Source organism: Colias eurytheme, chromosome 1 (assembly GCF_061535395.1).
Source record: "Colias eurytheme isolate Ceu_HAF_F1 chromosome 1, ilColEury1 Martin Lab GWU primary, whole genome shotgun sequence".
NCBI lineage: Eukaryota > Metazoa > Arthropoda > Insecta > Lepidoptera > Pieridae > Colias > Colias eurytheme.
The window spans coordinates 4,435,364-4,450,097 of record NC_142980.1 but is presented as its reverse complement, the minus strand read 5'-3'; positions in this window follow the sequence as shown (position 1 = coordinate 4,450,097).

Genomic DNA, 14,734 nt, shown 5'->3' with positions numbered 1-14,734 from the left:
TAGGCTACCTTTTATTGCGAAATATGTACCACGGGCGAAGCCGGGGCGGACCTCTAGTTTATTATAAAATTGGTCTCATTCTATTATCACGCCGGTGCAGGTCGACCTATATTCGGATCTTAGACCATAACATAATATTATTAGTTTTGGTTTGACTGATAATAAAAATAATAATTGCAATATTATTTTCTAATGCCGTAACTACAGCCAGTGTCGCATGCATTAAAAAACATTATATGAAATCGTCAATTTGCATGTACATATTATATGTCCTATAATATTTATTATTTAAGTATTTATTAATTTAAAGTATCTATTTTTAAGTATTTAATTTATTAATAATACAGTCTCTTCAATTTTCTTTAAGCTACAGCGATTGACCATTAATAAGACCAATAATAAAAGGTAATTTGTATTTCATTTATCCGAAGACCCACAGTAGCACATTGATATCTTAGTGTGAAATCAATCGATCTCATTTCATACAAGTACACATAATATGTAACTATTTGTTAACTCTTTCTAAACAGCAGTTAATGTAAAAGCAACTCTATTTATGCGGATGCTTATGAACACGGATCGCTAGAGGCAAGACATTGCATTGTATCAATTGCTTGTGTGAAAGCGCCTCTAGCTAAGATGAGTTCATTACACATTCAGATTCCCATTATTTGAGCCGAATACTTGCAGGAAAAGTTACAGTTTAAGATTGATTTCAGAGAACGACTGGAAGTTTGTGTTTGAATAAAATATTTGGTTAATGCGAGCTTTCTCAATGAATACATCAGTTGCAGTCTGCGATACCTCTTGTGGGTTAAGTGTTTTGTTAATTTCAAGGCAAGATTTCAGGTTTGACTAATACTAGTAATAGGATTAACATGCTCAGCGAAATGCATGTAACATTTGTAAAATCTACTAGAATTTGAATATGTTCATAAACGAATATTTTTCATTAGTAATAATTATAAGTGAGTAAGAATATACTTGACCACTGTTATGTCATTCATGCAATAGGTACATACTAAATATAAAAGATATACATAATATTATTATAATAGAAAAAAATATACCAATATCCAAAAATGACTTAAGAACGGCGGGACCGATTTTTATGATTTCTAATTATTATTCGTTAAGAATATTAATAAGATCGTTGTCATGAATATGTTCCTACTATAGTAAGTCAACTAACTTGGATACAACTAAGAGATAGAGATTATCTCTTGTTTTCGTAGCAAGCACAGTGAAATGGTAAAATGCTGTTCCCCAGCAAATTTCACACGCACGTTGGTGTCAGAAACACGGACAGAACTCGGAATTGCTAGTATTGCATATATTTCTAAACGAGCTCAACAGTAGTAGCTCAATTTTTCTATGGGTATTGTTTTTTCCAATGCAATTTTCATTGTGGATTTCATATTTGTTTAGAACTTGTAGGTACGTATATGGTTAAAGAAGTACATCTGGAAGGTGCTTTTTGTTTGCTAAGGTCTAAATTTTGAAGTTTAAAGTTACGCAATAGTCTTATATATAAAAATGAATCGCAAAATGTGTTGGTAAGCGCATAACTCGAGAACGGCTGAACCGATTTCGATAATTCTTTTTTTATTATATTCCTTGAAGTACGAGGATGGTTTTTATGTAGAGAAAACGTAAGTACCACGGGCGAAGCCGGGGCGGACCGCTAGTAGTATATAAAATATCAAGTACCATAAAATATATTTAACTAAGGCAAGACAAGTCTCAGCACATTTATCTGATAAAGTGACTATGATGTTATGTACTAAATGCTAATGCCTAATTTCCTGATGTTAAATTAGGCATTAAGGATTCAAATGTTATCAATACAATATTTTGCTACATCTTACAATATGACGTCATTTGCTACAGCAGAAATACAAACAACGACGTCATAACAATACAAATGATAAAAAGTCATAAATCGAATACATTTCAGTCTGCGCCTCGTCATCGAACATTCGCCAAACATCACCGAATTACTCGTCGCATGCCTTTGTATTCATTAGAATACGTATTCGTGTATTACACGATATCTATCCCCATATCAATGACGCATTCAAGCCACGTTACTCTTTTTTAGCTTATTGCATTTGGAAACTCTGAGCGCAATCATTCTGTTACGAGTTACGACTTGCGCCGTCGTAAAGAGACTAGTTGGAAACTTTACAGTCCACAGCTAACTGTTAAAATTGTCGTCGAAAAAACCCGAGCAAAGTGTCTCAAGTCTTTAAGATGGGACGCAATTTAGAAAGTAATCATTTTTAACTGAATTTTTACTGACTAGCTGACATGTAAAGGGAGATAAAAAAGTTAAAACAAGTAAACGTATGTCGTTTTATAGAAGTTTGTGCTATGTTATCATTTTTAACGGAGACTAGCTATGTGCGCAATCAAAAGCTTAGTGCGTCTTTTATTTATTTTACTTATGTCGTTATAAAAATTGAATTTCTTCAAAGTAATTCAAAGTTTAAAGTTGTTTGTTTTACAAATAGAAAAATACCGTTTTGGGCATAATTAATGTCAAGAGTATTTGTGATATTTTGCTATTTTAACTTATTAACAAAAATGAAGAGGTGACGGAGATTAGAACCTGTATGAAATCATTACCTAATTGTTACCTACCCACGCTTTACATTTACAAAGAAAAGTGACGTCATTCATAATTTACCAAAAAAATTATAAATGCCACTGGTTTCATCAGAAACCTTATTAACCAAATAGATAATGGGCGAAAAGATCAATCATCAAATTCTAAATTTATGCTTTTGTGATCAATTTATTTTTGGTCTCCTTAAAGCATGTCAGAAGCCTTTTTATGTTGAATTACTTTTTCATTTATTTGAAGAAACGTGGGCAAAGCTTTATCATTACGTAAATAACTATTCTCTTTGTTGTGAATGCAAGGAGGAATGATTTTATGGTTGGTTAACCAAAGTGATGCAATTATTCCATAATTTTATTTCTGACTAAACAAATCCATTGGACGCAAAAGGATTTCGAGTCTTGCGCTGTTCTTTATGTTTAGTGAAAATAAAAATTGGTTCCGGGAATAACTGTGTACTTTGTTTTTAAGACTATAATATACGTAAATGAATTCACTACAGATATCATACGAATACAGATGGTGATTATAGAAAATATTGCAGTGTCTATATAAGAAAAGAAAAATGCACGTATTGGATAAAGCGATGTAATGGCGATCATTAATAGCTGTAGCAATTAAGCTCTGGGTGTATGAGACTCTTGCCCTCTTTACTTTTGTCGCGTTACACTCGTTGTAGTTACTATATAGTATATAATATTATGTAATATGTAGTAAAAGTACAGTAAAGCGTGGTTCTTGTATTGTGGCATTTTATATCCAATGTATAAAAGTCTCAGGTTTAAACTTAAGCTCTTCTCAAGCTTAAGATTTTCATGTGTGTACATATCGGGTAGGTCTTTGAATCAAACAAAAGCCTGCATACCTATAGTGATAAGAGTAAGGCAGAACAACTTTTGCAGGGACACCTAGTAATTTATAAATAGGTTTTTAACTTGTTTTTACAACATATTATGTTATCTTGTTTCTGCCAAATAATCTTTGTATAATATTATAATATAGCTATAACAGTACTTAAATTAAATCCCTAATTAATGTAGGCGATGAATATAAATGTCGAAATAAATTATAATTTTCCTTTTTAAGTCGGGTTTAGATGGCTACTTAAAGACTTTCGCGAAACTTTATTGCTGAGAACAAAAGTCGTTTTAGAGATTTGAGCTAGTCTCGTAACAATTAATTTTCTGTTTATGTTTAAGGTTTTGAAATAACTTGCGTGAAAAATACCGTTTAAATTGCTCTCTTATACAGACTCGCCAAAATTGAAGGTTTCGATTATAAAAAAATTAGTGTTTGTCGTCTAACAATTTAAATAGATACCAAAGATGTTTGCAGAATCAATTATTAATAATAACCCTCATCAATTAATTAAAAAAAATATACAAAAAAATCAATAGTTTTATGACGTATTTTCAAAGCTCCCGTTTTAGTATCTATAAGAATAAGCAATACATTTGATCAATATAAGTCAATCATTATCAATTTTAGTTTTCTGTTTCCTTCCAAACTGAGATTGTTTTTCCCCATTCAAAATCGAACCCAGAATCTCTCAATTCTGCGCTCACCTGTTAATCAATGTATTAGTGCAATGAAAAAATATTATTAGGATTATTTTATTACAATTGTATTTATGATACAGGAGAAATCCGTAGAATCAAAAGGACCATATTTGAAAACGATGTTAAAACTTACGTTTAAAATAAAATTGCATTGAGCTCCATCTGAGCGTATCGAGTTGAGTTTCTCAGATTCTGTATCTTATCGAAAATCGCATTAAATTATCACAAAGAAAAGTCACGTGAGGCGTACTGAACCCGCCTGAATGCCAACCGTACGGACCCAGATCAACTAGGATTTCTGTATAACATAATATTATTACGTCACTGGTTTTATTGTAATTGCATTTTTTCTAGAACCCTCCGCAATTATTCTGTCCTGTGTCTTAATAGATCAGACTTGGTAAACGTAAATTATTCTATACTAAGAAATTATCACTACATAGTATAAAACAAAGTCGCTTTCTCTGTCCCTATGTATGTATGTATGCTTAAATCTTTAAAACTACGCAACGGATTGTGATGCGGTTTTTTAATAGATAGTGTGATTCAAGAGGGAGGTTTTAGTATATAATTTATCATGTTTTTGTCAAAGCGGGCGAAACCACGGGCGAAAAGATAGTTACGTAATAATTGAAGACATGAGGAACGAAATGATATAAGTTGCAATGTTCGTTAGTTTCCTTTAATTACATTCTTGCAGTTATGTGCAATTATCGATTAAGCTTTAACAATTTTATTGTAACGAGGGAAACTAGGTGCTTTGTTAAATGGTTCACATAGAAGGATTTTACAAAATAAAAGTTTAAATTTGTTTATAAAATCTCTAAAAAATATAACATGTAGGCCATAATAATATAATTATTGAGCCAATACTTTAAAATTCATAAAGAGGTTTGAGATTCAGCTGGTATTTTTTTTCTATTGTTACTTCTTAATTTGTATAAGCAAATTAGAAAAAGAAGGATCACTTTGCCTAAGATAATAAAAATGTGCTTATCAAAAATACACACTTTTTTTTTTCGAGGGTAGGTGTGTGACAGTTAACATATGTTTGAATCAGCTGTTCTAATTTAATTCTAGAAATTTATTAAAACGTGATTTTTTAAAAGTATATTATGAGTTTATAAATACCTCAACCAATAGTTATTGTGTCCTATCCTCATTTCTTTATATCTTGGTAGTTAACTAAAGTGTTAAATTTACATAACCTCAACAACAACATTTACACTGCCACTGCACTAAAACTAATATGGAATCCATCACACAGTCTATTGATCAGATGTTTGAAGTGTTTAACCACAGAATGGATGAGTTCCAAAAGGATCTCCAGACAATTTCAACAGCCCCAATGGGTAGCCCGTCTTCTAAATTAGCGTCTGACTTTACAGTCTTTCGCACATTTGTCTTGACATCACTACAGTGTCTACAGTCTGAGGTTATCCTCCTGAGCAAGCTCGTAGATCAACAGGAGATGCGTAGCAGAAATAAAATTCTTCTGATTCATGGAGTGACGGAGGAGAAGAATGAGAGAGTTAATACTGCAGTTGCCGGTATCTTAACAGACAGTATGAATATACCTAACATCTCAGTCAATTCTTTTAGCAGATGTCATCGTATGGGCCGTGCTAAAGGTGATCAACCCCGTCCCATAGTTGTAGAATTTCATGATGTCTCTCTTAAGCGCAAGGTTTGGTCAGCTAAAAAAGAATTAAAAGGTTCCGGTACCACACTCTCAGAATTCTTGACTAAGCAAAGACATGCAGTATTTGTGGCTGCTCGCAAGAGGTTTGGCGTTGAAAAGTGCTGGACCCGTGATGGCAATATCTTCTTGCTCGGACCAGATGGTACTCGCCACCACATAACTACAATTTCTGACTTGGATGACATATCTGGGTGTACAAGCAATGCTGCAGCAGTACAACAACAGCCTACAGGCAAGGTCCCATCAGCACCTAATCCAGCCACTTCTCTGAAGGACAGTAAATTCGCTTCAAGATCAAGAAGAGTAGTCAAGAAGTAGTAAGAATCCTTTTCCCTTATATGTCATAACTTTCTTGTTATCTAGAATATACTTTCTTTTATCTCCTGTACTTATTTTGTGGCTATTTATACATATATTATATAAGTAAGCACTTAGTAATTTATCCTAATTTGTTTTTCAACTTTTCTCTCAGTTAAGTTACTTTTTTAATATATGCAACTTGAAGCACCGTTTCAGATTATAATATCGATTAGCTTTCACTTTATTACTTTACTTTTAGTATTATGTCGGTTCTCAGTTTACTTTTAACTTTTGACTTGTTTAAGATGTACTATGTAGGTGTCCATATACATATATTGTTTACTAGTTATGTGTCACTCATAATTCAGTTGACAATTGACATTTGTCACATGTCAAATGTTGCAATTGCCATCACAAAGATAATGCCTATTTCATGTTTGAATACTAGTCTTTTGGCCGTTGAAATGTGTTGTGTACAAAATTATATAACACCGTAAATTACCGTAATCTTGTACGTAAGGTAACTTTTGGGTAGAGGTTATGCCTGCATACAAATTTTTATTTTTTTTTTGGTTATTTGAATATATTTTTGTTTATTTTTTTTTATTATTTATATTTTTATTATATATATATATATATATATATTATTTTTATAATTTATTGTATACTTACTAGATAATAAATATTTATTTTGTTACTATATAAGATTATTATTACTATACATTTATAATTTATCTATACATAAACATAATACATATCTATATTTTATTAACAATTATGTCAAATGACGATAGCTTTCATTCTTTTATATCTTCATCTGACAGTACTGTCAGCAGTGAAGATAGCTACTATAGCTCTACACTTCCTCTTCAATCCACACTTTTAAGTAACTTCTCTGACTGCTCAAAAAACTTTAACGTCGTTCACGTAAATGCGCAAAGCATTCCAGCGCACTATCCCGATTTTCTTATGTCTTTTGAATCCAATAATAACATCCATGCTATCCTTGTCTCCGAATCCTGGCTTAAGCCTTCCCTTCCCTCCACCTGTTACTCCATTCCCGGTTTTCGACTCCTTCGCAATGATCGCATCGGTAGGACAGGCGGTGGGGTGGCTATTTACCTTCGATGTAATATACCATTCTCCATTCTTAACTGCTCGACCCAACCACCTCCTTCCGATGCGGCAGAGCACCTCCTTATCGAGATTTCCCTATCCCATACCAAATTGCTCCTCGGTGTCCTTTACAGTCCCTCCTGTCACGTAGACTATTTTTCCTCCTTCGATCAGCTTTTAGAGAAATATGTACCATCGTACAAACATATTGTTCTTATGGGCGACTTCAATACTTGCTTGCTCAAGGATGATGTTCGTTCCAAAAGACTACTCTCTACTGTTGATTCGTTCAATCTACATGTTCTGCCACTCAACCCTACTCATTTCTTCCCAAACTGTTCTCCATCACTTTTAGACCTTATCCTTGTTTCTAATACTGAACTTGTGGGCAAGCACGGGCAGTTACCAGCCGAGGCTTTTTCTTACCATGACCTCCTTTTCCTTTCCTACAAGTTGCGATCCCCTAAACCTAAACCTCAAATCCTCATGCAGAGAAGTTTTGGTGATATGGACTTGAATCGTCTGGCGGATGACGCTGAAAAGCTGGACTGGGGACAGGTGTATGGTGCAAGTGACGTCAACGATATGGTCACTGTGTTTAATTCGTTACTAACGCAATTATATGATATTCATGCTCCCATTAAACCTGTAAGAATTAAACAATTACCGGCACCATGGTTGACTAATGAAATCAAGGCAGTTATTAACTCAAAAAATAGGGCGAAATCCAAATTGAAATCGAATAACTCACCGGTTAACAGGGAGAAGTACAATAGGATACGGAATCACTGCAATACTTTGTGTAGAGATGCTCAGCGACGCCACGTTTCCAATTCGGTCGAGAACGGCGACCCAGCTAAGATTTGGAAATTTCTTAAGTCCTTAGGAGTTGGCAAACATCAGCAACTATCTCTCCCTCCTAACACTAATATCGATTTAATGAACAACCACTTTACCCATAATTCTCTTGTATTTAACCCAGAACTTAAGTCACGCACATTGAATAATCTTTCATCTTGTCCGACTCCTCAATATCAACCGTTCACTTTCAAACAATTCACCGTATGTGGTGTTAAGAAGAGCATATCATCTATTTCATCCAAAGCCGTCGGTAGTGATAGCATCGGTCGTAATATGATCCTTCCTATCCTAGATATCCTTGCTCCCGTCTTAACCCACATATTCAACTCCTCCATCAGCAACGGAATATTTCCTAATGCCTGGAAAGACGCCCATGTCGTTCCACTGCCGAAAAAGCCAAACCCTACTTCCTTTTCCGACTATCGTCCTATATCCATCCTTCCGTTCCTATCCAAAGTTCTCGAACGGTTAGTTCATGAACAATTAAGCTATTTCCTTAATAAAAACAATATCCTAAATACCTTCCAATCCGGCTTCCGTCCCGGACATAGTACGGCTACTGCTCTCACTAAGATCACCGACGATATACGGTCAGCATTGGATGATAAGCAGCTCACCATTCTCACGTTACTGGACTTCAGTAATGCTTTCAATACCGTAGATTTTGACATCCTATTGGGACTGCTACGCTCAATTAACATATCTCCATCGGTGATTGTATGGTTCAAAAGTTACTTGTTGGGACGTCAGCAAAGGATTAAAATTGACGACGTATTTTCTAGCTGGTCTGACATCACTGCTGGCGTTCCACAAGGTGGCGTCCTCTCTCCTCTTCTCTTCTCTATATTTATCAACTCTATCTCTCTTTCTCTTACTTCCTTCTCCCACATGTATGCAGATGATCTCCAAATCTACACTATGTCCACGTTCGAGAATTTACCGTCTGCCATAGCAACCACAAATAACGACCTGGCCTTGATCATGAATTGGAGTAGATCTCATGGCTTGGTAGTTAACCCTACTAAGACCAAAACTATCCTTATCGGCAGCTCTTCATTCATATCAAGGGTAGGCTGGTCTAGTTTGCCCCCTATTACTGTGGACGGTACCATAATCCCATTCAGTGATAGCATTAAAAGCTTAGGCATCACTATTGACCGAACACTATCTTGGCAACCACAAATAAATGAGCTTAACAAGAAAATCTTTGCCTCATCTCATTCACTCATGAGAATCCGTAACTTCTTGCCCATCTCAACCAGAACTTCTCTTGCACAATCCCTCCTCCTTCCCATCCTCGATTATGCCGATGTCTGTTATCCCGACCTGACCGAAATCCAGTTGGACAAACTTGAGCGACTCCAAAATGTTTGCATACGCTTCATTTTTGGCTTGCGCAAGTATGACCACGTCTCGCAATACAGGACAAAGCTCAAGTGGCTACCAATACGTCAGCGTCGGAACACCCACCTTCTCCAACTCCTATACCGTGTCCTGTTTAATCCTAAAACTCCCGGCTACCTAAAGGAAAAATTTCAATTTCGAGAGAGCACTGACTTTAATCTGCGCTGCTCTGAAAAATTACTTTTAAAAATTCCACCTCATAAGACCAAATTTTACCAAAACTCGTTTCATGTGCAAGCTATACTCTTGTGGAATGCTCTTCCAATAAGCATAAGACGCGCTCAATCGCTAAACATATTTAAAAAAGAAATATTTGACCATTTCTTTAATCAGCTGTAATATTTGACGTATATATTTATATATCTATATGTATATATTTGCATGTATGTATGTATGTATGTATGTATTTTGTATGTATGAATGTATGTATGTGTATTATAGTCATTATTTTCGTATTATTATATATTATGTATGTAACTATATCATTTTAAATTATATTTATGTATTTTATTTTATTTTTTTTGTACTTTAATTATTTCTACTAACTATATCATTTTTTTTTGTCTGTTATCTTTTTTAATTTTATTTAATTTAAACACCTCCTATCTCATTCTACTGCATAAAACTAATCCTATCCAAAGGTTGCCTGGCAGAGATCGCTTGAAAGCGATAAGGCCGCCTATTTAACATGTGAACCTATCTTATATGTTTTTCTCTTTTCTTTTTCTTATCTTCTGTACCTATGTGTGTGTTAAATAAAGTATTTTGTATTGTATTGTATTGTACACTACAGATTTCCACTTATATTCAGCCAGTAGATATAACGAGTAACACTAGACGCGAAACAATGCTAAAATACACATGATGAAAATTTTATAAATATATAAGTTCTTGGGAAAAATCGATGTAGAGAATGTGTCATGAAGTAACTTGTCGGGTAGCTGGCTTAGAGAGATATGGCGCATTTTGAAAGCTTCACAAACTTTCTGGGATAAAAGGAAGAACATAACGTTTTATATTATCTGCGTTTTAGGCTATTCTTTTCGGTTTTCCGGTATATTTTGCTCTTATTGTAAAATACAGAGTATGAATTTATAACATATTGTGTTGGCTAGTCAGTGGTTTTCATGGATCGAGGGATATTTGATTTGGAATTTAATAACGCCCGAAAGCGACAAAAGGCCTCGATATACTAAGACAAAGATTGCTTTAATAAGAAAAGCACTGAAATATTTTTATTATTAAATCGGTTTAGTCCTTAAAAAATATGTGCCAGAATTTAATTATTTATATTTGAGATAAATAATGTCTACGAAATTAGCTACGATAATCTGATGACAGAGATTTTTGGTACCTGGACAACAATGATATCAAAAATAGGAAATAAATATTTATTAATTTTTAACTTTACTGCAACATAATAATTTAGAAAATACTAATTTATCGCTCCGGCTTCTTCGATTCAGACTTTTTTTTGTTAATTTTAAAGTATGAACAGTTACACAGAAATACCCCGATATCACCTATACAGAGATACCACCACCTGACTGACACTTTTAAATTTACATACGCAAGAAAAAGCTTTAAAACATCAACTAACAACACTAATCCCTCTTTAAGCCGATTCCAAACCTCAACCATTCACAAAGCTGTAAAACACAGTTTAAAAACAAATTTTAATTGGCCGACGCTTTGAACTTTCCACATAAATCTGTTTAGAGTCTATAAACGCTCATGGTGTTGTCGTATATAAATCTACAATAAATGTACGTATAATGTAGTTCCTAGACGGTAAAGGCATGACATGCGTTTAAATTGTCATGCTGCATGAGTTGTCAAAAATCTAATCATGTACAACTCGCTTGAAGCCTGAGTGTATCGAGCCTTCTATGGTGCGTGAAACACTCTAAGCTTTAGCATGACTTGCATCGATTTAAACGATCATACTGTCTAACTTGCAGGATAGAAAATTGGAAGGTCAATCAGTTTGCATGACATTCATTTCAATCTTTTTTTTATTCAATCATTTGATCAAAGATTATTTTTGCATGATAGCACGTAACGCATGTCTGCATTACCGTCTAGGCACGACGTAAGATTCATTACTTATTCACCGTCATGCGCGGTGTCTCAAACTCTGGACTCGTTTTGCCTTTCGCCACTTCATTATCACAGTTAAACATTGAGATTTGGGCCGCGCATGTTTGTGAGCGCAGATCTGGGGGCTTATCAGTAAGAGCACGACTTTAGACACAATAAACAATCGTGGAATATTCCATTATTGTGTGTTGTTATAGCGCGTAATTTATTTATTAACCGTAAGGTCCCTACCTACTACAACGTTTAATATGACCTTAACAGGTAGGCACAATTATCTGTATTGAAAAATATGAGACTATGCCCACTACATCTTTCCGTCACCAGACAGCACCATCACGTGCCAAGAAGTACCAAAAAATCTCCATACATACAGCTTTGATACGTAATTGTTACGCTCTTGTGTGCATTGTAGAGCATATTATTATCGTGTTGCTTTCCGATCCTGACACGTACCTTTTACGGTCATGCTAAGATATGCTGTAGTGGGTAGTGTCCTTTAATTTGTGCTCAATTTTATGTTCTAGAACTAACAACATCATATAAATAGAAGCAAATGAAATCCTGTTTTTAACGTGCGTAGGGATGCATTTGACGTGTTTCACTAATCAATTTTCTTAACACACGAGTAGGTTTTCAGCCTACTGCATCCTGTCAAACCTACGCTGTTTGTCAGTATCTACCGATAAACAATCCAAGGTCTTCTCGATTTTACGCACAGGCAAGAACCACTGAACCGAGGAGGCGTTACTTCATTATATAGATTCCTATAATGTATTTGAGTTCAGTGCAAAATTAAAGCTAGCAATCTGAAGTACTAATAAACAACCCTAAATACTTATTACCCAAAATACCATTTATATAGGTAACATAGTATTACAATGACTTCGCTTTACAATTAAAATAAACTGCAGATTTCGTATACACTTTAAAACACCGCATATTAAAATAATAATACCATTACCTCTAATTTATTGTAATTTTTACAACGGTCACGAAAATTCTTTTATTATTTTTTTTTTTTAAAAAGTCCATTGTCAGGGCTATAGGTCACAGGGCTGTCGACAGCAGAATAAATTATAACAAGCTAAATGATATAGAATAGTATTATACAAGAAATATCATGTTTGATTAATAAATATAATTTTATATATAAATGGTTTTGTAGTATTAATTAATATAATGTAGTTATCATGTTTGATTAATAAATATAATTTTATATATAAATGGTTTTGTAGTATTAATTAATATAATGTAGTTAGGCTAGTTAGTATTCGCAAATAGGACTGAAATGCTATGACTTTCCAGGAACCTATTCAATACTAACACAATTGTTATTGGATCCTTCAATATGGTATAAATTCTCAGAACGGACTCTAGTTAAATTGTATTTCTGCAGACTTAAAATTAACTGATTTATTAGTTTTATTTGTACATTTACCATTAAATAAATTGTATGCTATATAAGTTCAAATTTAATAAACCTTATATATATTCACTTTTTTATTTAAGTACATATTTCACTTGAAATTGCAACTAATTCATCAAACATTCATGTGTGAGTCTGCTAATATAAAATCAACTCTTTTCTCAAATTAACTAAATTATGAGAAAATAAACATACATGTACCTACATATAATATAACTAGCGGTCCGCCCCGGCTTCGCCCGTGGTACCTACATGTTTAAACTATCCTATCTCTCAAGTTGGATGGAACTGCACATGGTGTGCGAATTTTATTATAATCGATTAAGTGGTTTAGGAGTCCATTGAGGACAAACATTGTGACACGAGATTTATATACAATACAAGCGGTCCGCCCCGGCTTCGCCCGTGGTACCTACCTACATGCTTAAATTATCCTATCTCTCAAGTTGGATCGAACTGCACATGGTGTGCGAATTTTATTATAATCGGTTAAGTGGTTTAGGAGTCCATTGAGGACAAACATTGTGACACGAGATTTATATATATTAAAGAATATTAGGATAAGATAAGATAAGATTAAGATTAAGATATTGACCAAGGTGTGTAGACCCGTCTATTGAATTCATAGATAAAAGCTAGTCCACTTATACATATATGTATATTTTTTGTTTACTAAATTCTGTCGCTCCCTAGTAATCATCTTACAGTGAATCCCAGAAAGTGCAATTGGGAACAAAGAGAAACCCACAAAACTTATATTCGCGTTCACAAAGACCAGATAGGTACTTACTATGTTAATTATATATACATTTCTGAACTATAATAATTAATTCAATATACAGCTTATTATATAATTGTATTGTATATTTAACCGTTAAAGTGAAACTAGGAAGGAAAGTGTAGTTTAGTAGGTAATCAATTATTTATGTAAAATCAATTAATGGCAAATAAATTATGTATATTATTTTGTTACTCGTAAACCCTTTGACCACCGAGCGGCCCCATCGGGCCACGTCACAATGGATTTTCTATTGTGTCTGTGATTCCGGGGGCTGAGGCAAATAGTAGCTAATTAAAACGTTTCTATGTAGGAATGACGGCTTCCGTAGGGATGTTGGTCAAAATTGGCGACAATGAGCGAACGACCGGACTCAGTGGACAAAATGTAGGCTATGATGATGAAAACGTTTCTATACTGTTATACATATCATTATTTATGATTAATTAATTATTAATAAAAACATAAACATTAAGATAGAAAGGCCATTGAGATAGAAAGGTTTTCGAATGGACCACGAATGAATACCACGTTCAGGACGACGCAGCTTCGGTTTCAAACGGATACAAGCCGCTGGCGATCAGCCTTTTTAAGTCAATATCTAGTGGGCGTCTCACGAATGCAACTGGCACGACGACGACGACGTAACAATAAGTAAATTATAACAAATACATATACAAATCTTTATTATTTTTTAGTTTGATTACTATTCACCTTTGTATTCCCATAGTTTCCATCTCTTTGTATCACAGCTCTCAATAGATTAAAAGCGGCTACAAACGTGACGTACCAAATATTTTGTACGAAAAAATCAATACCTGTACAAAAACATATTGGATACACTTCGTATGGAGAAAATGTCAAC